This window comes from Labeo rohita, chromosome 23 (genome assembly GCF_022985175.1).
Source record: "Labeo rohita strain BAU-BD-2019 chromosome 23, IGBB_LRoh.1.0, whole genome shotgun sequence".
NCBI classification, from domain to species: domain Eukaryota; kingdom Metazoa; phylum Chordata; class Actinopteri; order Cypriniformes; family Cyprinidae; genus Labeo; species Labeo rohita.
The window spans coordinates 30,229,060-30,252,121 of NC_066891.1; positions in this window are offsets into that span (position 1 = coordinate 30,229,060).

Here is a 23,062-nt window from a genome sequence, read left to right on the forward strand (position 1 = left end):
TTAGTGCTGTAGATTAGCTACACTGTGAGGTTTACGTTGTAGATTACTTACCGTATAGATATAAATGTGATCCACCACCTCAAATTAAATTTCAAGATTCTTAACGGCCCATTCTTGATGAATTTTTAAGTTACTGCTGTTCCAAGAAAACACTCAAAACTTAAACTTATTATTATTATTATTATTATTTTGTTAACAGCAGCAGCTCTGTTGTACAGCAGAAACACTGTTGGTGTAAAAGCTCAATGTCGAACCTGAGCACCCAGACTCCCCTAGTAAAACCAACCAATCAGATGGAAGCTTGTGATTTGGAACAGCTCCAGCTATTTTTGTTTGACAGTCTGCGTATAAGACGTGGGCGTTCCGTATGATGTGGAAGGTTGTTCAAGTCAGTGTTGGAATGATCGTATTTATTAGATGAGTGCACATGAGCAGCACCATAATGTTATAATTACTAGTGGGAAACCCCTCGTCTCATCAGCCCTTGACTTTTTAAGTAAGGGGGTGTGTCAATTAAGGAAAATTGGTAGAAGCAAATTGGAATTGGTCATAATTAATTTTTCATTGTGAATGTTGACTGCATAACTTAATTTGTACACATTTGAAGAATAGCATTTGCCAGATTAACCCTGCTGGGGTCTGAGGAGAACTTTTGACATGCCCTGACAATTGTGCTTTTTTCAGTATCTTAAAAACATATTAATGGCTAAAATAAAAATACAAATGAAAGAAGACCATTTACAGATTCAAATGATGTATTGCTCTTATCTGTACCAAAATGAAGGAGCGTTTTAAGTTCCTTTAGGGGTTATCAGGAAAAATGTAACAAAACGTTGACTCAAGAGAGTTAAAGACTGTCAGAATACAGTCCTACTTTATATTAGGCGTCTTTAACTACTATTAACTTATGTCTAAAAATGTAATTGTTTGGTAAAATGTACCTATTTTGTTCATGTTGAATTGCAAAACACTTTTGCTGCTTTTAAGGTGGGATGCGGTTCTGGTTAGAAACAGGTTTGGTGATCTGGTCAGGTTTATGTTAGGTTTACGGTGAGTTAACTGTATAATTATAGACGTAACTACAGAAATTAATTACATATTTAACTGCAGGAAGGTGTTTTTGAATATAGGTCCAATGAAAAAACATGTATGTACATAATAAGTGTATTGCATCAAATGATGGTAGCACTTTATATTGGAGTTTTGGTCCTCATGTTCGTACTATTAATAGTATATAACTAGCTACTAACCCTGAACCTACCCCTAAACCTAACCCTACCCCATGTAGTTACCTTATATTACCTTATATTACTTGCTTAGGTCAGTACATTGTAAGTACATGTAAGTACACACACTGATGATTTAATGGTTGAAATTATGATTTAACGGTTAGGTTTAGGTTAGGGTTAGGGGTTAGGGGTTAGGGTTATTGGCTGTAGGACGGTTAGGGTTATTGGGTGGTACGGTTAGGATTAGTAAGTACCTAGTAGTTAACAACACTTAATTTAAGGTTGGTCCAAAAGGGCTTATCAAAAAAGAGACAAAAAATAATTTCCAACTTCTTTTCAATCCATACTTCCCAGGAGGCATATTCACACATCCACAAATGAGTCACACTTTTCCCCCATTGTTTATTACTACATTGCAATATATTTACCACATATGTGGATTGGTTTACATTGACTTGTGTTCTGTTTTGTGTCTTTATTTATAGATATTTGGGCCCATCAGGGCCTGGTTAGTGCTGTTTAGATGGATGGGCGGCTCTGAGCGGCACTGGCGATGGGATGATGGGACCAAGGCCGGCGGGGTGGAGCGAAAGATCAATCGTACGCCGACAGAGAAAGAGAAGGAGATGGGGCAAGCTGTCAGCTCTGAATTAGATGTTAAATCTTTTGGACAAAACGCATTGTGTTAAGAATTTCTCATGTGCTGTTTCCTCACTGATGATGTATGGAGCAGATTTGGCGAGAGAGCCGCGGTCCGAATGTGCTGTTTCAGGGCTAAAGTGGCTGTCAGGCCTGCACAAGATGGATTTTTATGGGTGCATCTTCAATCTCTCTCTACCTCCAACTCTCTTCCTCTTTCTTTTTCTCCGTTAGCAGTCTTTCTCTCTCTATCTGTTTGTCTCTGGACTCAATCTGGGTGGCTCGCTGGTGTCTCCTCAGGCCACTTGTGAGGTTTTTGTATGCATGTGAGAGCTTTATTCCCTCTCCTTTACATCTCTCTCTCTCTTTCTCTCAGGCTTGAAGAAGAGAGAGCCACTCAGCCATGAGATAACCAGTGGTAGGACACTTGTTGTGAAGCAAAACCCTAAATGTCCTAATAAAGTCTAAGCTTGGCGTTATGGCTAATATTAGAAGTCTTCTTCTGTGACTTTAATAAATGTTAAAAAGATTATTCAATCTCAAATTAAAACATTGATCAACACGCGTTTGCAGAAATATATTGGAATATACTGGAAAATATAATGCTGAATATAAAATCCAATTATCCTCTGTATATTTGTCCCTGGACCACGAAACCAGTCTTAAGTAGCGCAGGTGTATTTGTAGCAATAGCCAAAAAAACATTGTATGGGTCAAAATTATAAATGTTTCTTTTATGCCAAAAATCATTAGGATAATAAGTAAAGATCATGTTCAATTAAGATATTTTGTAAATTTCCTACCGTAAATATATCAAACCTTAATTTTTGATTAGTAATATGCATTGCTAACAACATCATTTAGACAACTTTGAAGGCGATTTTCTCAATATTTATTTATTTATTTATTTTTGCACCCTCAGATTACAGACTTTTCAAATAATACCTCAAACAGCCAAATATTGCCCTTCAGATAATATAAAAAATCTTAAAAAAAAGCTGAAGACACATTCATATATTCATATAGCTTTATTGACATTAAAAAAAAAAAAAAAAAAAAAAAAAAAAAAAAAATATATATATATATATATATATATATTCTTTATTACTATGTAATATTTGTGTCATAATTAATTAATATAACATTATAAACATTATGATATACAGAAAATATAGTCACACATTTTTATTTTATTGTATTATTATTTTTTATTATTCTATTATAGTTTAGTTTAATATTTTGTTGGTATAGTATGCATTGATCAGTGTTTTGGTTCCATATTTTATGTAGAAAGAGATATATTTCATTTTGTAATAATTTCATCACCAAAACAAAATAAAATATTTTGTCTGTTTGAAAGTTCCCAAAAGATGTCTGTAAAGTGAAACAATCTCTGTTCGTACTGTGTTATAGAGAGATCACATGACCCCTAAATGAACCTCGCACTGAAAAGTGCAGTGGGCTGGCAGCGGAGAAACTCAAGAATTGAGAGTAATCAGTTCTGTCTGCGCATTAACACACACACACACACACACACACACACCATCAGTGCAGATTCAGGGTGAGGAGCTGGAGAAGAAGGTAACATCAAGCTCATCAGCGTCTTTGTGGAGTCTATTAAAACTGAAACGTGGAAAACAACCAGCGTGATGTGTATGTGTGTTTAGGTTCTCCGGTATTTCCCTGTCAGCAGAAACAAAACCTTCAGCTTTTATGCAGTCTGAGAAATTCATGCGCTAAAAACAGCATGCCAACAAACTGTTGTTTACCCAGACACTGAGTGGATGAGAGAGACAGACATGGTGGAGGAAATCCCCGGGGGGCTCATCCTTTAAATGTATTTAAATGTATTCTGGTAATTACAAATCTTTACACACACATACATGAGCACTCTGATGTTTGAGAGAGTGCGTGTGTTAAGATGCTGCTTTGTTGTAAGGTGTGAGATGGGAGGGTAACTAAGGTAAACATGTTTTAGCTGTTCCAGAAAGTACTTTCATATTTTTAAACACTTTGGTGCAGAGATACAGTGTACATACATGCGCACACCCTATTTTTCATGGAGTTCATTTATTTATTTATTTATTTTTCTTATTGAAAACAAGGAAAATGGAGCAAGAATGTGATGGGGTAAAACAGCTCAATAGAGTAACTTTGCTAGTCATGTGTTTTAGATGTATTTACCGGAAAGCAAAAATACAGATAAAACACAGTGTTATTATTTATTTCATGTTTTTAATGTTTTACAGGAGTTTTAGCTCTATTCTGAATTTTGCACTTTGCGTTTTAGAATTAACAGAAATTTCAGTAGATAGATAGATAGATAGATAGATAGATAGATAAACGATTGTGGACAATTGTGACTTCTAAAAGCAAGAAATAATGTTTATTTGTTAGGTGTTAAGGATTTCTTCAAGATAAGTATGTGTTTGTATTGCTTTTATAACTATATTTTACATTTGTAAGTATTTGTAAAACTCTAAGAATGACTAATAATGACAGTGATTCTTGCCTTAGCAAGAAACGTGCTTTAACATGACACTGACTCGCCCGTAACCTCTCTGCATACTGTCTGCACTTTTGTTTGTGTTATTAGGCTCAAATTAATTTTGGCAGAGAACATTTGTTGCATAATGGAAATCATCAATGCAAAAATAAAATAATAACAGCTGTGTGTCTCATTCCAAGAATCCTTCCAGTTTTCATTTATCACTTTCATGGATTCTGTGAACTTGTTGACTTCAATTCACTGGTAGCAGAAATCAGATTAATTAATTAATTAATTCACATTTATAAAAATTTACCATGATTTAGCCAAACATATTACTCATTGAAAACCTACTGTGGATCCTTGACCAATATTCTTGCCAAGCAGCTAAATTCTGAATCATATCCCAAACCCAAGCCTAAGTATACTTTAAATCAGAACGACATCATACTTTGCTAAAATGTTGGGATACTTGGGTTCCTCTTTTAGAGAACTCTTTAAGAAACCTGAAGACAGAGGAAGCCTGACTGTCAGTAGTTTTTCCTGCTTCCCCATTGTAGCAGAAAGGTTTTGAGGCTCTTACAGACATTTTAGAATTGAATCAGAATCATTTTGCTGACATATTTTAAATTTGCTAATGAATTTAGCTATAGTCCATATGCAAAACTAATAATTATGTGGAAAATGACTGTCAAGATGCCAATTCATGATGCCAGGCCTAATGTTTTATCATTAGGGCTACTCAAAGTATGTACACTATCATTCAAAAGTTTGGGGTCAGTAACTTTATTGTAAGGTCCAGGTTTTGCTATTAACAAACCATTAACTACAACTTTGCCTCAATAAACTCCTAATTTGCTGTTTAATGTTAATAATAGGCATGCTAATAAGCTACTAGTTAATAGTAAAAATTGGTTCCTATACTACAGGTGTGACAGGTGTAAAAAATAAAAAATAAAATAAATAAATAAATAAATAAAAACTATTTTATTCTATCTTCACGTGTTCATGTTTTATCATCACTTGAATGCAGATAGGTTTCATCAGAAATACAACATTTTGGACAAAAAACAGAGAAAAATGCATTTGTATCAAAGCAGTGCATTTTCAAGCAAAATACATTCATATGCCATATTCTTTCACCTGTAAATAATTATATAAATAACTGAAATTGCATTCAACAGACACACACACATACACAAATACTTTTACTTCAAACTCACTAAATTCCAGCCTCAGCCCAATCAGAAGTACCAGTACTTACTTAGAAACCTATACAAAGTAGCCAGAAAGAAATGCTAATCTTAAAGGAAAATGTCAGATGGATTTACAGGCTTTTGCATTTGAACTCTTAATATATATATATATATATATATATATATATATATATATATATATATACAAACATACATACATATACATATCCAAATCGTCAACTATAAGTTTCAGTGTCTATAAAAGCATCTTCCTCACCAACTACTTCAAAATGGTTAAAACATGAGTGATCAGAGTTTGAGTCCATCAACACCTCAAGTGTCTGTTTAGATGTATACCTCTTCATTATTATATGTGATATGATCTACATTTTCTCTAATCCTTCCATTGATGCCGATCATCTTGTATTCGCACCTGGAAGACCTGGAAGACCCGGAAGTCCCATAAATCGTTCGGGGAATGTGTCAAGGCTTTCTCTACTGTAATACAACTAGAACGCGGATTGCCGTAAAAATTTGTCAATGGCAAGGAAGCATTGTCTCTTAATTGACGAGATATCAATGGTGGGGAAAGAGTTAATACATGTTTATAAACAGCCAATATGTTAATAATAGACATGCTAATAAGCAACTAGTTAATAGGGAAAATTGGTTCCTATACTACAGGTGTGACTGGTGGTATTGGGTGGGTTAAGAGATCGAAATGCAATAAGGCATGAAATAAGGCATTTATAAGCATTAATAAACAGCCAATATTCTAGTAATATGCATGCTAATAAAAAACTAGCTAATAGTGAATAGTGTTCCTTAATCTAATGTGTTACCAAGACATTTAATTGATCACAGTAAGGACGTTCATAATATTACACAGCATTTCATTTTCAGATAGTTGTTGTTCTTTTGTACTTTCTGTTCATTAAAAAAATCACAAAATTTCCAAATAAGTTTTAAGCAGCACAACTATTTTTAACATTTACAGTAATCAGAAATGTTTCATGAGCAGCAAATGAGCATATTAGGTCCCACTATATTAGGTGGCCTTAACTACTATGTATTATAATATAATATCTAATATAAAGTGGGACCGCATATCATAATGATTTCTGAAAGATCAATTTTTAAGTCATTTTAAATTGTAATAATAATTCACAGTATTACTGTTTTACTGTATTTTGATTAAATAAATGCTGCCTTGCTGAACATAAATGTCTTTAAAATGTCATTTAAAAATGTACTCCCCCGAAACTTTTAAACATCAGTGTACATTCCCAACACCAGCAAATTGCATGTTTTTGTAAATGTTCATTCCCATCATAAATACAATAAAGCAAATGATAACAGGGAAGTGAAACAGCCATTCTTGTACGGTATATGTTGTCGGTAACAGATCTTGAAAGAACCCTGATGTCTCTTGGGATGCATAATTTGTTTGATTTGCCTTTATTCAAGACTGTTTTTTCTTTATTTTTATAGATGATAGTATATACTAATCAAGTGTCAGAGCCAAACACACACAAAAAAGTTGTTTTGTCTGTGTAGAGCAAAAAAGCAGAAGTGTGTGTGTGTGTGTGTGTGTGTGTGTGTGTGTGTGTGTGTGTACACAACCAGAATGGAGATAGAACAGTGTTTGTCTTGGGGGTGGATATGCGAAACTCCGTGTTTAGAAAAATATTTGATATAGTGCAGAACATTCCAGTGTATAAAGTGCACTGGAAGAGCACTAGAGTAGAGGCTGGTGTGTGTATGTCTGTTCAGTACTTTCGAGTACTGAATATTTTATCCCACATCATCATAATCATCAGTCCAGTTATTTCTCCACTCGGTGGGGCACGAACTGAACGTACACCCCATCCACACACAGGCTGTGATTATCACCATGTTCTGTAATGACTCCCACAGTTTGTAACACACACACATCCTGTTCACTCCCTGCTGTACGCCACTGAAGTTAATCACACGCAAACGCACACTGCTGGTAAGCGTGATGAGGGAAATGGTTAACTGAGGCGTGGAGTTTGGACTGCATCTGAGCCTGGAGTCACATTTATTTTTGTTAGCTTTATGGCTGCAGCTGAACTCTACTGGCTCAGTGCCCACCCACCTTTATTCCAGATGTTACCAGAGAAAAAGAGAGAGAGAGAGACAGAGAACGAGGGACACAGGGAGAGAGAAAATATGTGAGTGTATTTGGGCTGAGAGAGAGAGTAAATACACTGCTGAAGGAAAGAGACACCAGAACTTTTCCAGACTACAGTTCTGGCCTGGGAGTTCATCTAGTAATATCAAGACAAACATCACTTACTATTGCTCATACTTTGAGTTATTTGAACAAACCCCTAACCTTAGCTATTAAATGAAAATCAACCCAGGCTCACTGGAAAACGTGCCTGTGGCGACATCTGCAAAATCATATTACGTTACTTCTTGCATGTTTCGCAACACTTTCAAAGCCAAATGTCCAGTGAGTGGTGCTAAATGTGCATGTAGTTTTAAACCGATGAACATACATCCAGTAATGTTTTATTACGTTGGTTGTTGTATTGCAACAGCTCCTAAATAAAATGTCTGGTGAGCTGCATTAAAAGATTAATGATCTATCCTGTCAGAAAATATCCGTAGCTCTTTTCACACCGACATAGACACAGGTCCTTAGCACAAGTGTTTATTCCTTTGTTCTATTTTTATTCCTTTCTCAATTTTAAAAGTCTTTCAGCATGAATTATGACAATTAATGCAACACAGAAGAATGTTATGAGGAATCCGTTCATCAGCAATATCATAAATGCCTAATATTTTACCATCAAAAAACATTTGCTGAACATGAAATTAAATTACACTGCATTTTAAATTTGAACGTTAAAAGAACTATTGCATGATTGCATGAAAAAAAATAAATAAATAAAAATAAAAAAAAAACGTGGTAAAAAAAATAATATTTGTCACAGAAACTCAGACACTTGGGTCTTCTGAGACGGACAATACACACTCAGTGTGAGACTCTCACTGAGAGAAAATGTGAGAAATTCCCTTTTCACTTATTTCTTCCATCCACTTCCCCTCACCCATCTCCTCTCACTCAGCTCACTTAGAATGCTCAATAACATAATATAATGTTCCGCATGAATACAAGTGATATCCATAGTCATGTTTGGTATCATTTGAACTGTCACTGTGTGTCTGGGACAATGGTCTCATTCTCACAAAAAGTAAACTAACAGGTAAACAGATCCTAAGAGTTCAGAGATATTTTACTCACTGTTGAGGGTGTATTTCCCAGTGTATTTCAAGCAAATTACCATCTGTCCCCAAAATGTGCAAACGATCAAGTCTAGGACTCGATCAATGCAAATTCAAATTGTTAGTTCCTGTCTCAAAATGAGCCCATGGTTTGAAGTGTGTTGTACTATGTATTTTTCTCAAGTCAGGTATGCATCTTACTCCTAGATTCATCTTGGAGATCTTGATGTCTTGTATTGATTTGATATCTTTGAATTAGCCGTATAATTGGCATGATACATGTTTACCTGACTGACAATAAACTGTTACATTTGATTCTATTCTTATTTACTCTGTAATTATTGACCGTAGTAGATTACCATGTATACTTGTTACCGCATTTCTTGCATCAGGTTAGTAACGGACTAAAATTCAGTTGAGATGGAGCATAGGGCACATCAACTGTATCTTTAGAGATTCAGCTAATACTTGGTATTAGTTCAAGTGTACTTAGACTGTAAGGGCTAAAAGGGAATTTCCGTTTAGGTCAACTGAAAGTTATTCGACCACCCTAAATAGGGTAAGCCTAACCTCTGTTTACTGTAATATTACTCTAGCTAAGTGTACATGGGAGACCATGGCAAGACCAAACCAAAGCTACTATCGGAGAAGTAATGTTGGTCTGCTTATATCTATAGTAGTGGTCATGACCTCTGACTAGAGATAATGTTGCCAAACACGCAAGAAACCTTCAGCCACCACTGGATACATGCCTTGGGCCAGTTGCGTGGACCTTACACACAGCATTTACAACGATATACCACATACACTAAACTATACCTTAAATGATATTTATTAGCTTTATTATATTAGCTTTTATTAGCTTGCTCCTACAGTAAGTCTTTGAGTTGTTTTTAGTAACCCGAGCGCTTCGCATTGCAAGTGCAGTGCAGTGCAGTACCAGGTGCGTTACAGAGCAAGTTTATTATGTCAGAAAATCCATGCATATTTGGAGCTGATTGTGTGATTGTCAAAGTATATTAGTTTACAAATCATGCATTATGTTGAAAGTGTTTTAAATTCATTACATAGCATTGCGCAAAAATGCAGGGTACACTTTCTTTTGATAGTCCACTTTAGACATTATATTAAGCAATTCTATAAGTAACTTTGCAACTACATGTCAACTTATTCTCATTCATTTGCAACTACATGTCTACTAGAGGATGGATACCCGACCTGAGCCCGACGGTACCCGACGGTACCTGACGGGCCGGGCCGGGTTCGGACAGATATTTAGAAAGGATGCTCGGGTTCGGGTCAGGCTCGGTCACATCAGCGCGATAAGGCATTGACCATTTAAAATTTAAAACTGCTTAGTAGGTAGCCAATGGGGCTGTTTCACTTGATGCAAAGGTTCGTTTTTGTGATTAAAATAAATGTAAAATATTACCCCAAATCCGTCTTCCTGTATGCGGAAATATGTCAAACTAGCCAGGACAACGAACGACGTGCGTATTGGGGACACTGTTAATGTTATCGATAGGCCCACAAAACCTGTTGTGTTATTATTTAATTTTTATTTTTGTTTTGTTATTTTTGTATTGTTTGATTTTGTTCTGTTAGCTTGGGCCATTTTTTGTTGGGCTATGTTTATTTAATTTCAATTGGCTATATGATAAAGCCTCTTGTGTGTGCGCCTGTGTTATAACGGCGCTTTTTGCCCCTTGTGTGCGCTGATGCTCTCCTACAGTTGCTTAATAAAAGCGGACTTTCCACACAAAAAAGTGCATGTGTCATTAGTATGAGAAAAAAAATTAGATTTTAACTGTGTCGGGCTGGGATCGGGCTCGGACATAAATATCTTAATGCCTGTCGGGCTCGGGTCGGGTTCGGTTACTGCTCAGTCGGACGCGGGCCGGGCTCGGACAGAAAAATGCGGCCCGATCCGCGCTCTAATGTCTACTAACTCTCAGAGCAGACTGTTAGGTTAGGTTTAGAGTTAGTAGAATAAGTTGACATATACTAGCAAAGTTTAGAAGAGTCTTAGAAGATATTAAGCAGACAGTCTACTAATACTCTAATGACTAGTTGACATGCAGTTGTGAAGTTACTTACTGTTAGTAGAATGTCTAAAGTGGACTATCAAACTAAAGTGTAACCAGATATAAAAGTGTCACCAGTGTTCATTTCAGATTGTATGTATAGGTATGCTTTTGAAGTAGAGGCACTTTTTCCAATATAGCTATGTTGGCGAAAACAGTACTTTTATAATGATTTTTACCTGACAAACGATAATGTGGGTTAAAAAATGTTTTGAAGGAGGGACCCGAATCCTATCTTAAAATCAGAATATCTCAGAGAAAGAGGGTGGACTCAACCAACTAGCAACACTTAGGATCATGACAGTGACTTTTGCATAGGCAAGCACCACTCACATTTACTTCAGAAAATGTAAAAATCTAGCTTGGATAATATTACGTTTTCCTACCCACAAAGCCTTGGTGACATCAGCAGAAAAGTTGTTTCAGAGGCATAAAAAGTTATTACATTCTGATGGAAGATTTATGTTTCTTTAGAATAACGTGCACTGATGAACTGAGCCCAGTAAGATCAGAAACATTTCTTAAGAAATTAAAAAGAACATTTATGATTATTATTGTTGTTGTTGTTGTTTATGTAAGTATCATCTCAGAAGTTAAAGGAACAATTGAATTGCTTAGCATTGAAGAGGATACAGTCCTGGACTCATTTGACAGACATGTGCGGATGGAGGATGATGGATGTGTCTATTTATGGCCAGACAGACTGATGGGCTTATTGCCTTTAGAATAATCATGATCATAATTATCGTTGTAAATAATCATCTCACTTCAGGAGGTGGCAGGGTGAGAAGGCTCTACTGGCTAATTAAAGGCACTTTTAGTTTGATGGTTGTTCCTGAGGATATACATTTGCGTGTGATGGTGCAAAAAGCTGTGCAGCTGTATTATTTTTTTTTTTTTTTTTTGGCTTCCTATGTTCCTCCAATTCTTATTATTAATAATTTGGGTAAAGAAAGGACCCAGCACAGGTTGGAACCCATGACCTGGACAGTAAGATAGTGATCCCACCATCCAGGGTTGAGAAATTTCTATTCATCGTTTTATTTTGAAGGCTGTGCTGGTAGTAAGGATGCAGGGAGTGAAATATTGAAATCATCACCATCATATTCAGTGAGGGGCTTTCCAGTGATCTGCTGTCCCCAGGACAGATTTGAGAAGCACTGATCCAAAGGATGAATGACAGGATGCGCTATCAAAAGGGCAGTTCGCAAGACAATACAGGTCAAGCATCATAAATCAGGTCCATATCTTTACCCTGGGCAGCTAGTGTCTCCACCAACATTCTTAAAAATAAAGGTTCCAAAAGGGTGTTTTTGCAGTGATGCTATAGAAGAACCATTTTTGGTTCCCCAAAGGACCTTTCAGTAAATACTTAAATGCACCATTTTTAAGAACATTTTAAAAATCTAAAGACCTTTTTTCAAAGATTCCGTGGAAGGTTCCTTATGGAACCATCAATGCCAATAAAGAACCTTTATTTTTAAGAGTGAAGGATGTTCCAATCAAGGTAGTGTCCTGGAAGCTTGCTACCTGATATATGGAAGGTTATTAGGCAACATTTATTCCACTTTAGACATTCTACTAACTTTAAGTAACATTGCAACTACAAGTCAACTAGCAGTCATTAGAGTATTAATAGACTGTCTGCTTAATACAAATACTTTTCAACATTTTATTGAAGACACTAAGTGATCATTGACAGGGCAGGCTAGAAAAAGTAAGTGCTACCACTTCTCCAAAAGCTAATTGGAGTCAATTAAGCAGATGAGACTGGAAGTGTGGGTTGCACAGCTTAAATAAAGGCACGGAAAAGTCTGGTTACTGACAAATCCATTCTTCTCTCCAGAAAGATTGGTCACATGTAACTCTACAATTTGCAGAAGTCAGTTGTTTCAGTGTTCATTAAAAGAACAAAATTGGTATTCATGAAAAAAACTGCTGCATGCATGCATGCATAAATAAATAGAGAAGGACAAAAATGCACAATACTGTCTTAAAATGTTTTAAAACCACTTTTTTGAAGTAGCTGCAGAAAACATTTTGTGGGAGGTTTCAAGGGTTCACTTACTTTTTCCACCCTGAATTGTGAATTATTCAATATATTCATGGAAAAGTACAGTTATTTTTATGTTATTAGTTTAACCAGATTGTGTCTGCCTATAACTGCAATTATTGTGAGAAATCCAAATATTTTCATTCTCAAACAAATGTTTTACAACCACAATTAAATGTCGGAATGTCAGATTCTAGTAGTTTGCCGTAACACCCACAATTTAGCAGTCAGTTAGGGAATTGTGCTGCGTAAACTGCATTAACTCTTTTGGGCATGACTGTGGCATTGCCTGATTTCTACAGCTTTACAGAGCATGAAAATAAACAACTGTACTATGCATACTAAATGTATCTGTGGCTTTTTGCATTTATTTGCACAGTTTTTACACATGTCCAGATTAGTGTGTGTGGGTGTTTTGTGTATTCAGTCCACATTACCACATTTCAAGTCAGATGACTGGAAGAGCACAGGAAATGGGACTTTTCCATTCCCTTGTTTACTTTGATACTTCCTAAAAAAGAACTAATTTTATGATATCTTCTCGGATTCATTCGCACAAAAGCAGAAGTATAATTATATATTATTAGCTTGACATATTTTAAACTCTCTGTGTGGAATACTAAAACCAATAATTATCTACGTTTCTCATTTTTATGTAAATATCGGGGTCAATATTTTGGTTTGAAAATTTGCAAGGATCTTGTTTGTGCATCAGTAAACTGCTGTATTTAGAAGCATTTAGGGCTGCTTGTTTTTAGCCTGCGTCTGTCTCTGTTTTGTTTGTATCTCTGCACACTGCAAGTTATTAATTTCTGAAAGACAGCCCAGATTTTTGGAGATAGGAGCTCATCCTCCTGTAAAGATTGAGACAATCATCAGTTTGTTTAGGGACCGTCCATAATGTGTGTGTCTGATTACTCATCTATGTGTTGGTGTGTCTGTGTCTGAGTTTGCAGATGTTCATGATTAATCTATGGCAAAAGCATTCACCCCAGTGAACTCGGAGGCAGTAAAACAGCAGCAAGAAGAAAAGGGTGTGTTTTGGATGTGTGTACTGTATGTGGAGTGTGCCATTTGTGACCCTTGTGCACATATGTGTTAAACTGATTATGAACGAAGCACTGTGAACCATGATACGTTAACAGAACTCAAAAATCGTTAAAGAGCTTAGAATCAGAACTTAATCAAATTGCAGGAGTTAGCTTTTTATGCAGTTAACGTGCTCGTGTAGAGAAAAAAATCTAAAGTTTTACAAACTTATAACTTTAATATCTTATTATTAAAAAATTTGAAAAGATCCCTGCGCTGGACTTACATAGGCAATAGAATTATAACATCATATATCTAATAAAGTAAAGTAATTAATTAAGTTCATACCTGCTACTACTGTACAGTGGCTGTTTTAAGCCATCCGTGATGAGACTGTCGTTATTGATTTCATTCTTTTACGTTGGCTGGGATGCCAGCAGTACTTGGACCACCAACTGCTATTTTACTCAAAAAGTTGGCAAAACGGTCTAAATCCATAATGAAGGAATGCTTAAGCAAATTAAGCTTTAGTTTCAGTATTAAACGAAGGTCAAAATAAACAAGGAGAGGCACTGTGAAAAAGATAATATGGCAGACGTTCCCATCCGGATGGGATTCGATTTCTCAGAGGACCCAGAAAGGACCCTGAAAAATAGTAGGTCAATTGCTCCATAATTTTACCAAGGTTGTAGGACTTAAATACACGGCCAGGATTAAAATCACAAAGCACATCTGTTAAACACAACTTGGCCTACACCTCCTCTGAGAAAACTCGTCAGAATAGAGCTTAAGAAGCATAACTTGAAATGCTTTATTTGTTGAATAGAATTATTAAAAACTTTTAATAATCACCTGAATCTTAAAAAAAAGAAAGAACTGCGTTTTTATTCTGAATCTGGGATAAACTCTCCTTTAAAATAAATTTACATACGTTTTTTAAAACTTTAAAATCATTCTGTTGGTACACGGCCTCTTATAAGGTGAATAGATTTGGTTTCTTTTACGTGCTTCACCCAAAACTTTTGTTCTGGGAGTATATAAGTTTGATAAATTGGTATAAAATTCCACAAAAAGGGTGCGTTGGTTATTGGTGATTCATAAAATGCAAGCCAGCAGCTGCCTGTCTTTGAGAAATAATAATAAAAAATATATATGAAGAGTTCAGATGCAAAACCAGCTAAATCCATCGGACATCTTTCTTTAAAAAATGCATTTTTATCAGGCTCAGATGTATAGGTTTCTATGTAAGTACCGTTACTTCTGATTGGGCTGAGGCTGCTATTTTAGCGAGTTTGAAGTAAAAGTATTTGATGGACGTATAATATATATTCACTCAGTATCATTATCTCATTTTTGACCGAGATGGCTTTTAGCTGGTTTTGCATCTGAACTCTTCATATACTACTACTACTACCCATGTTGGCTTCTAACGATATATTATTGAGATCTTATGAAGCGAAATGGTCAGTCTGTGCAAGAAATTGAACACTATTTACAACATTATTACCTGTAATGCACAGCCTCAAGCAAACAGCCCAGAGTAATTTCAGGTTCATAAACGAATCATTCTTTTGAACCAGTTCTTTTTAATGAACTAGCTGAACCAGTTCACCAAATCGGACTGAATCATCTGAAACTGTCTGCGGCTCGAGCAGCACAGATCTTTCAGTTTCTAAATCAAAACTCACTTTCAGATGCCTGACAGTCACTCTTACTCAAAATGAGCCAAAATAGTGTCATAATCTGATACTGAATTAACTCATTCAGCACTCCAGTTCCTCTAACAGTCACTAACTTGAGGAAACAGTTCAAATTGGACTGACGGCCGAATGAAAGGGCAACATTAATGATTTTATGATTTCTAATTGTTTATGCAAAAGGTGAGCTGATTAAAAAAGTTAATTTACTTTATATGCTTTAGACATGTAAAACATTCATGTTTAACCTCATTATTGGGTGGTTTAAGTAAGCTGTTGTATAAGACTGAAGGGCTTTATTTTGCAATAACAGCCAGCTTGATGTACATTATCCCAATTATTACACATACTTGCCACAAAACTATATACTTAGGCATGAAATATTGATTTGAGTTGAAATATTTGAACGCAAAGCTTTCATGAAGAAAGCAGTTGCTAGCAAGTGGCAAGTTCAAACTAGACGGTATTTCACCACATGAATAATTATGGCAGTAAAATACATTGATTTAAGATTAAGCTGTTTTAAAGGAGTCATCGAATGCAAAACTCACTTTTACATGTTGTTTGAACAAAAATGTGTGTTGGCAGCCTATAATGATAAAAATCCATCCAGTGGTATTTTTTTAGATCTTTATACCTAAAATCCCCTTTTTCCAAATCAGGCCATTCTCAGCGTCTTGTCAGTGGGGCGTCACACAGACCAAGGCTGCTCTCACAATAGTTGACTGAAACTGCCGTCTTACCTTAGACCCACCCTAAATGAGCTGTAACAGTCCAACCACCATTGTGTCAGCTCCAGTGCAGGAGAAGACAAGAATATCTTCGATTGAGTGACTGAGATGTTTTGTTGTTGGATGTAATATTGAACATAGTAGTCGTCATTTACTTCTGACATCTGAGCCGCTGAAGATGCAGAGGATTAATGTTACTTTCGTTTTAGATGGAAATGGGCCAGCGATCTAAATAAATGCGTCTATGTTTGCGCAAATGATTTGTGATCCAGCTTCACCTACAGCAGAAGTGAGTATAAGGGTTTTTTATGCATCTTTGCAAATCGCCTTTGTTAATAATGTGCTAGTTATGCGGCTAAACCTGACTAAATGGGGCTAAAGTAAACATTACAGTTCATCACCCGACAGAAGAGAGGGGCGGGGTGAGCAGAGCTCATTAACATTTAAAGGCAAATGCACTAAAACAGCTCGCTTTGAAAAAAAAAAAAAAACTGAGAAATTTTATGTAAGTAAGTATGTTATAGACTTTTCATTAAGACCCTAAAGAATCATATCAACTTGTGAAAAATGGGCATCCGATGACCCCTTTAAAATCTTACCAGTTATATTACAATCCATTACAATCGTTGAAAAATGGCAGCAGCTGCATTTGTATGAAACAAGAGAGAGCATGTCTGCGATACCAGGATGACATAATTAAATAATTGTACACATAATATTGATTTGAGTTTTAATATTTTATTAACCAACCAAACGGAAAACCTCCATGAATGAAATGTTTTTAGCAAGTGAATAATGCTGACTGCAGTTACCCAGATGCTATTAGTTTTTACCGGTTGTTATTGGACAATAACATACCTTGGAATGTGGTCACTGACCAATCAGAATTGAGTATTTCATGTAGCCATGTAATATAATGTTGTAAATAATGTTCAATTTCTTGCACAGACTTTGTTTTGCTTCATACGACCTCAGAGGCCACAGGTGTTAATACTTTTTATTCTCAAATATGGGCAGCGATTGACTTGCATTGTATGACTCATCAAGGACCGTGATTTCAGCTAAAAACCTTCTTTACTGTTCTACTCAAGAAAAAAAATGTCATTTTGGATGGCCTGAGGGTGATTAACAGCAAACTTAAATTTTTGGGTGAACTATCCCTTTAAATGTGTGAAAATCCACAAGAGATTTTACTAGATGCTAACGGTAGGTTTATGAATAAATGGTCAGCAATCATTATTTCTTAGCGCTTGATCTGTTGGCAAACTTACAAGGCATAAATTGCAGTGACAGTCCCACATCAGATTGGTCTTGCTCAAAGGCACTGATATGTTTCTCTTCATGTTCACTGTTGTACCAAAAACAAAAGCAAGAGATTGTATCTGAGGAGATTGATGAACTGTTACTCACAAGTTTATACATTCTGTATGTGCTGGTGGACGCTGTAACCACACCGTTATGAAGGGAAAATTCTGTTTCTTCAACGAAATACTTTTTTTAGCAACTTGTGCAATGCAAATAATTCATTATACTATTTTACCAGCGCAGTGGACTCATTGTGATGGCTGACGGCTTCCTTTCACGTCACAGCATTCCTGATATATTATAACTCCCTGGTGAATGTTAGACCGACTCCTTGAAATAATTGCCCAAAAGTGCTTATTATGTTTGGTCTGATATTGTCTAATGCAACGGCATTCATGCATTTTAAGTGTGACAAAATGTCCAAATACTTTGTGGGGTCACCGTATTTTAATTTAGTGTTATGACTATCAATGCAAATTTAACAGACCTCATTTAGGCGCCATGCTCATATAGTTCACCTGTCATCACATTTCCATTGGGTCTGGTTTTTATATTTGTGTTTGTGCTGAATGATGTGTTGCACCTAGTGTTGACAGTTAACACCACGCTCTGTTGGGACGGCAGAAGTGACAGCTGAACACCTGTGGGCCGGGGATGCTGTCACACCATCATGACTGTTTGACTGCCCATAATAACGCCGTACACAGAGCGCATGAGAAGACGGGGGAGGAGAGGAACTCAGCCGGGAGGTTAGTGTTTCTGTTATAACCATAAACAGTGCTGACGGCCAGCCAGTTTTCCATGCTGCAGGCAATGTTACTGCAGCCCTGAGCGAAACCAACGACCTTACGGTGCCTGGCTTACAGTACGTGCGTGTGTGTGTGTGTGCGGGTGAAATGACAAGTGACATGATATTTATACAGTTTCAGTTCTGCTCCTCTTCATCAAACACTAGCAGAGGCAAACTGGATTAAAAGACTACTCAAATTCAAACAAATTGAGCTGCTGAATTTTATTATGTACAGATCCCACTGGGGCAGCGATTTACACACACATACTGTACACACAGCTGTGCCTCTGTCCGCAGGTCTAGTTTTTTACAGATCTGAGTGAACGGAGAGATTATAAATAGACAGCCGAAATATAGGTATGGGTGAACTTCTCAAAATTGTCAAGAAATATCTGTCACACTTTATTTTAAGTGAATAACTGTCGTATTTCACCCGACACAGAAGAGAGTCTTTAATTAATTTTGACAAACTGTACATCATTAGAGCGGTCATTGTCTTGAGATTCAATTTTTGGCCTCTGGTTTGCTGTAAACATTTTGCAGTGACAATAATTTCTTAATTTTTTGTCAGAAGGTTTGCGAAATCAAAAACACCAATGCTTTTAAAAAGCCTTAAAAAGGTCTTAAAGTCATAGTCATGACACTAAATGTTCCATTCCTGAAAAAAAAAAAAAAAAAAAAAAAACTTTATGTAGTAAAAAACCTAAACTAAAATTATTATTAATTAGACATGGACATATCAATAATAATAATAATAATAATAATAATAATAATAAAACTAACAAAACCATGCAACAAAATTACTAAAACTGTTATAACTAAAATTAAAAAAAAAAAAAAAAATAACAATATTATTAATATTTATACTAACTTATTATTTATACTAAAATAACACTGGTTAGATTTCAAAATGCAGTTTAAATGCGGCTTCAAACAATCACAGATGCGGTTGTAAACGATCCCAGCCAAGGAACAAAAAAAGGCCTTATTTAGCGAAACAATTGGTTATTTTCATTTAAAAAAATTTAAATACTTTTATCATTTATATATCATTTAAATACTTTTTAATCTCAAAGGCTCGTCTTGTCTTACTCTGCCTGAACTCTGTGTATTCTGACTCAAGACAGTTAGGGTATGTCGAAAAAGTCTGCAAATATCAAACACCCTTAACAAAAAAGGTAAAAGCTGAAGATGAGGGAGAACATGAGATGGGAGTTTTTCGACATACACTAACTGTCATGAACTGGAACAAAAACAGTCCTGGCAGAGTAAGACAAGACGAGCGTTTGGCATTAAAAAGTATACAAATTATTATATTATTTTTTATGAAAATAACCGATCGTTTCACTAGGTAACACCCTTCTTCCTCAGCTGGGATCATTTACAACCACATTTGTGATCGCTTGAAGCCGCATTTAAACTGCATTTTGGAACTTCAAAATCGGGGCACCATATCAGTCCATTATATGGAGAAAAAATGCTGAAATGTTTTCCTCAAAAAACATAATTTCTTTATGACTGAAGAAAGAAAGACATGAACATCTTGGATGACAAGGGGGTGAGTACATTATATGTATGTGTTTTGGAAGTGAACTCCTTCTTTAATGTAATAATGTAATTTTAAAGTTTAAAATCAAACGTTTTAAGTGCAGGAAAGAACTTGCGCACTGTTTGTGTGCAGTGGACACATCTGAAGTGCGACCAGGGTTGCCAGGGTTTCACAACAAAACCTGCCCAATTGCTACTCAAAACTAGCCCAAAACTAGCCCAAAACTAGCGCAATCACATTTTGAGGGGGGGGGGGTTCCCTGTTAAAAATCACATTCAGAGGGGTAAAATACACGTTTTTTTGGCGGGGTTCCCCTGGTCAAATTAGCATTCCAGGGGCTAAATCATCCGTTATTGGGATCGCTTCAATCAGCGGACATGAAAAACAACCAACAGCAACAGCGTTAAAGTAGCCCAATTCTGCAGGAAAACCGGGGACTTGGCAACACAGAGCACGACTACAGTGAACAGCCGTTCTGGTGTGGGTTTCCGGCCTGTGTCTGTCCTCGAACCATTCTGTACATTTCCACTACAGAAACACAGCCGTTTTTTGTCGAAAAGTGAAAGTGAACAGATGAGAAATGCATGTGTAACAGTATTTTTAGATCCGCGTGCGTTCAGTGTTAAAGAGACCGCAGCCTAATAAAAGTGCTGCCTGTCATTAATGTTACTCCAAGAACAAAAAACAACAAATCATTAACTGATCTTGAGTGAATATCTTTCGTAACTTTAATGAGGATTAGTCTATATTTTATTTATGAAAAGAAAACTGAAAAAAGGAAATAGTTTTTACATTTAATTGAGAAAAAAAAATGTAAATTTGATTTAAATTTCTGCACCTGTAATTTGTTTTATTTATTTATGCTATTGCTCATTTATTTGGTTGTTCCTATTTTATTACTGTTTTATTACTGTTTACTTGTCTTTAACAATTTAATGTTTGAAATGCATATTAGTATAGCTGTTTTTGCTGTGGTATTTTTTGTTAAAACTGTAGGCAAAAGATCCTCTTAGACTCAATTTTTGCTCATGCTATTCAGCAGCAACAGAAAGCTTTGTAAAAAATACAGAACACAAATGTTTGACCTCATTTTTTATTGACTTTTTTATTATTGGAATCAAAACTAGGAATCGTTAAGAATCGGAATCAATAATCAGAATTGGAATCGGAACCGGAATCGTTACATTTCAAACGATACCCAACCCTATTTATAAGTACTAATAAACAGCCAATACGTTAATACTAGGTATGCTAATAAGCAACTAGTTAATAGTGCGAATTGGTCCCTAAACTATAGTGTTACCAAAATAATAACTGTCATGAAACAAATGAAAAACAACCCAGACCAATCTACAAAGTGTTAGTAATAAAGTAGTTATTAAGCACACGCTTCCATGTAAAGTGACTTGTGGTAGACTGTCAGTTCCTCTGGAGTCCTATGGCACACTGATGAAGCTCACAGCTCATTCTTTTCAGTATTCAAAGCAGAAAATTTCCAGTTACCAAGCCTGGGCTTCAGTGCCTACACCACATACTAAAGAATGAGCAGTCGGCTAAGTGATTTTCCATCCATGACCGTAAAATAAAACAGTGCAAATTACATTTGCATCTGGTTACAAAGGAAATTTGCATTGTGTTTGTTTTCAAACAGTTGTTTGGTGACAGCAGTGAACAATCAGAGATGTTTATGCCAATTGTTTGTAGTGCATCTGTGAATTTCTCGGGTCTCTGCCCGTCCTCACCCAGGCATTCAAAAACATACTTCTGTGAGTGATTTCTGTTTGGTATAGCATAAATATAATGTTCCTAACAGAAATAGAGAAATCGCACCTGTCTATGTGACAACTCTATACTCTGTAAACAGCAAAAAAAGCAGCTGACATGCAGCCCGTGTGCCAGTTACTCAGAAAACCTGAAGGAAAAACGGGAAGAAAAGTTTAGGGGCAGAAACATTTTTTTTTATATTTTTGAAAGGAGCCTCTTAAAGTCACCAAGGCTGCATTAATTTAACCAAAATGCAGTAAAGTTAGTTGTACTTGCTAATATTTTTGTGGAAACCATAACACTTTTTTTTAGGATGATTTGATGAGTAAAAATGAACAGCATTTATTTAAAACTTTTTTTTAATTATTTTAATTATTGTGTGTTTGTTTCAGTGCATTTTTATCCTTTTATTTATAATTTTAAAAGAAAGCAGTTCACTACAATGATTTGTGTACCGTCCTGTTTAAGAACGGCTGATAAGCTTGTGCTCTGAAAGATGTGGATGAATGAAAGCAGACAGTTGCAGACAGTTGCAAAAAGAGACCCTGGCTCTCATAAAGCAGCCCGCTCTCACAAGGAGAACTGCTGCATCAACGTTTATCCACCGACCACCGAAATGTCCCTCTGGTAACGTATTAACCTCAGTTGTCTTTGGACGTTATCATGGGTTTGAGTGACATATGGAATCAAGTAGAAAAGTAATATGTTCAGATATTTTTCATTACAGTACTGTATGAATTTCATACATTTGGAAGTGATTGTTCTGTAGTCCACATGTTCGATTGACCGATGTTTCCTTGCATGAGTGTGTTATTCCTGTAATATCCGTGATCTGTTTAAGGATGCGCACACACTCACAGCCCTCTCCACTGAATCGGTCTAAACAGAAACTGGAGACACAGCAATTTGCCATGCAAATCTCCATTGAGTGTGTCTGCAAAAAAAAAAAAAAAAAAAAAAGTGTGTGTGTGTGTGTGTGTTTGAGACAATCATGTATTCAGTCCAAACCCAGACAGGGAAACCCTCAGGTGACATCACTGTCATACATGACTTTTTGCATCATTTCATCTTTGCACACACACACACACACACATACACACGTTTTCCCGCAGAGTCATACAGAGACGGGGATCCACACACACACACACACACACACACACACACACAAATTAGTGCTTACCCTGAAAACAAAAGTGTGAAAGTCCTTTAGTGTGCCAAAGCACACAGTGCATGACTGCTGAGAAAAAGACGTG